Raw genomic sequence first — 3,605 nt, 5'->3', positions numbered from 1 at the left:
CGAGAGCTGCCTGGCCCTTCCATCTCTCTGCATGTGAGGACACAGCATTAGTCCCTTTTTGTCTTTCTGTCATGTGAGGCTACAGTGAGAAGAGGATATCTTGGAAGCAGAGAGCAGCCTTCACCGTGTGTAAAAATTTTGTAAGAGATTTCTTTCATTATAACCTGAAAGTAAGATTGTGGGGGACTGCTAACTCTCACCAGCCACATCAGACTAGTTGCTATCATTATCAACCAAAGAACCTCTTCAGAAAGAAATTAGCTGTGTCAGTTCACAACAATAAAGAAATAAAAGTATCTCTTAAAAAAGAAAAGTATACAGATTATCTCCTCATTAAAAGAATAATGCCATGAGTATACACAAACAAAACTTTCACATTTAATTTTTGGGAGGTCACAGGTTTGCCCATTTCCATTCACAGACTACTGGGTCTACTGCATTGGGTCTAATGCAAATTCAACCTTTACTTCAGTAGACAAGATGTGAAAGTTGAAGGACACAGGTAGGATCCCTGATTCTATTCAATTACAGTATTCCAGAAGTAAACATTTTGGAGGCAGACTTTTAATAATGTACAAGATAGGATAGTTTTCTGATCACAGAGATTTGCAGTTCTTTCTCTGCAGATATAGACTAGTGTAATGTGTCCATTTGGCTGGTTGTCCATCATGGCCGGTTAGTGAATGCTAAGATTTCATAATGAGAAAGTCACTGCAGAAGTTTCCTTTCTTGCTTGGGTTTTGAAAAGCAGGAATATGAATGAGGAAATGACCAAAATCTTCATCTCACTGGAAAACATACAGTAAAAGAGGCAATCCTAAGAAATAAAGGAAATTAAATTAGATAAGGAATGGATAGAAGTACCTTGAACTCATAATTGGAGATTTTTATTTAATTAAAATGAGACCACTGAGAAGTTTTTGATTAGTTCAATGGGTGATCTTCTTCCACAAAAGTTACTAAAAAGACAAAAGTAGCTGGCATTTTCGAATTAAAGGAGGAAAGGTGGATGTCTGAGAGCAAATTAAGAGAAAAAATAAATAAAATGATAGTGGCTGCATATGAAATTGAGAGAATAATAGAAGAAAAAGGAAAACTATTTAAAGACATTATTTAGGAAGAAACTACAAGATCTGTTGATAGTGAACAAAAGACAAATTTCCCATTGATGTAAGGTGAAACAAACATACATTTCATCCATCCACCAGCCTCTCATGAATCTTCTAAAAGTGCTAATTCCAACATGTTATCTTTCTGTCCCCAAAGGGGAGAGCCTTAGTTTAGAATCTTAGAATAAAGTCTAAATTCCTTATCTTGAAATTTAAGACTTTCTGTAGTATAGTTCCAAATTCTCTTTCTCAAAACTACCTTTAAAAATAATTCTGATAAAGGAAGACATTTATGCAGCCGACAAACATACATATATATATATATTTTAAAAAGCTCATCACCACTGGTCGTTAGAGAAATGCAAATCAAAACCACAATGAGATACCACCTCATGCCAGTTAGAATGGCAATCATTAAAAAGTCAGGAAACAATAGATGCTGGAGAAAATGTAGAGAAATAGGAATGCTTTTACACTGTTGGTGGGACTGTAAATTAGTTCAACCAGTGTGGAAGACAGTGTGGTGATTCCTCAAGGATCTAGAACCAGAAATACCATTTGATCCAGCAATCCCATTACTGGGTATATACCCAAAGGATTATAAATCATTCTACTATAAAGACACATGCACACATATGTTTATTGCAGCACTGTTCACAATAGCAAATACTTGGAACCAACCCAACTGCCAATCAATGATAAACTTGATAAAGAAAATATGGCACATATACACCATGGAATACTATGCAGCCATAAAAAAGGATGTGTTCATGTTCTTTGCAGGGACATGGATAAAGCTGGAAACCATCATTCTCAACAAACTAACACAGGAACAGAAAACAAAACACTGCATGTTCTCATTTATAAGTGGGAGTTGAACAATGGGAACACATGGACACAGGGAGGGGAACATCATACACCAGGGCCTGTCACGGGGTGGAGGGCTAGGGGAGCAAGAGCATTAGGAGAAATACCTAATGTAGATAATGGGTTGATGGGTGCAGCAAACCACCATGCTACGTGTATACCTATGTAACAAACCTGCATGTTCTGCACATGTATCCCAGAACTTAAAGTATAATAAATAATAATAATAATAATAATAATTCTGATTGCAGGAGTCTTGTGAGTTTCTGTTACACAACTCAGAAGCAGATTTAAAACTAATTTTATATAATTCAATCCTAATCAAGAGCAGGGCTTTCTTATCCCACTATCTTTCTAAAGTGTTCCACCTTCTATTCTAACATAGGGAGATGTATGAGGGTGTGAGTTAGAGAAATCAGTGAATGCATTTCACGTTCAGGTGGAACACTGTCTGTGTGGGATGGATCTGCAGGTGGGAAGGGCCTGGGCAGACACATAAGCACAGGTAAGCTAAGCAATTGACTTTGGTCTATGGGCTGACCATGTGCTGTGTTGGCCTCACTAAAGGCTATGTCTCTCTTGCATAGAACTTTCATTTCTTCATTTCACTCTCTCCTGTCATTAGAAGCCCAATTTTTCTTCCCTCAGCTTCTGGTTACTTTTGCACTCATCCCTGTGAGTTGAGAAACCATGGACCTGTATGATGGTTGAGTATTTGTAACCATCATGGCTCCTCAGTGGACAACTGTAGACTCCCATCTAGCTCTGACACAATTCAAGCTGGAGGAAACACGAGTTTCCTGTGGGGTATAAGCAAAAGGAGGAACCCACAAAAATAGCCATGAAATAGTTATTGCCATTAAGTTACTTCATGTTTCCTAAATTTTACAAGTAACTGATTCATTCTTCATCAAATGTTTCACTGTTTCCTTGGTATTTTAGTCTGCTTTGGAGTCTAAGCTACATTTCTAAGACTCTTAGCTTTTCCATTGCCTTATTTCATTATCTTTATTCCCATTCCACTTCAAACTTCAGGCCCTATGGCCATGTCCTAAATACTTTTATCATTACAATTGTTCTCTACCAATATATTAGGTTAGTGCAAAAATAATAGCAGTTTTTGCCATTAAAAGTAATGGCAACAAATGGTAATATTAAGTGCAACCACCCTGACACAATGCCATAAAATAAATTTTCAACCCTGCTTCATCCCAAAGTCTACCTTCTTCATATCTATACCTGGACTGCTGATTCAATCACTGCTAGAGAATAATCACACAATCACTGAGATTGATACCATTAAAAACTCATGGCTTCAAACTGTAACTGTCCAGAAATCCTGCAGTTCTTCTCCAGGAAAATCTCTTTCCTGTTGTCCACAGTGACTATTTTTATACTTCTCCACCTTCCTCAAACCTCTGAATCAGATGCTGCTCACTTCATTCTCAACAAATGACCTAACCTGCTGTTAATAAAGAAAATAGAAACCTGCTGTGTGTAATTACCTCAATTCCTCCACCAAACCCATAACCTCATCTGTTTCTGAATATTTACCCATATTCTATCCTCCTTCCCTTGCTATAAATGCAAAAATTAACATATGTCCTCACAATGTATTATTCTCTTTTT

At 37.1% G+C, this 3,605-nt stretch overlaps 1 long non-coding RNA gene across 1 annotated transcript in view; it reads right to left on the bottom strand.

Moving 5' to 3' along the window:
• Positions 1 to 302: 302 nt before the first annotated feature.
• Positions 303 to 3,605, bottom strand: part of LOC105513285 — a 41,469-nt gene continuing 38,166 nt past the window's right edge. The window contains exon 3 of the long non-coding RNA XR_001001982.1: positions 303 to 817. This is a non-coding gene — a long non-coding RNA (uncharacterized LOC105513285). The remainder of the gene's footprint in view (positions 818 to 3,605) is intronic.

The sequence above is a fragment of the Colobus angolensis genome, unplaced genomic scaffold, assembly GCF_000951035.1.
Source record: "Colobus angolensis palliatus isolate OR3802 unplaced genomic scaffold, Cang.pa_1.0 Scaffold228, whole genome shotgun sequence".
Taxonomy (NCBI): Eukaryota; Metazoa; Chordata; class Mammalia; order Primates; family Cercopithecidae; genus Colobus; species Colobus angolensis.
The sequence above is the reverse complement of the archived record's forward strand: the minus strand, read 5'-3'. Positions and strand labels throughout refer to the sequence as shown.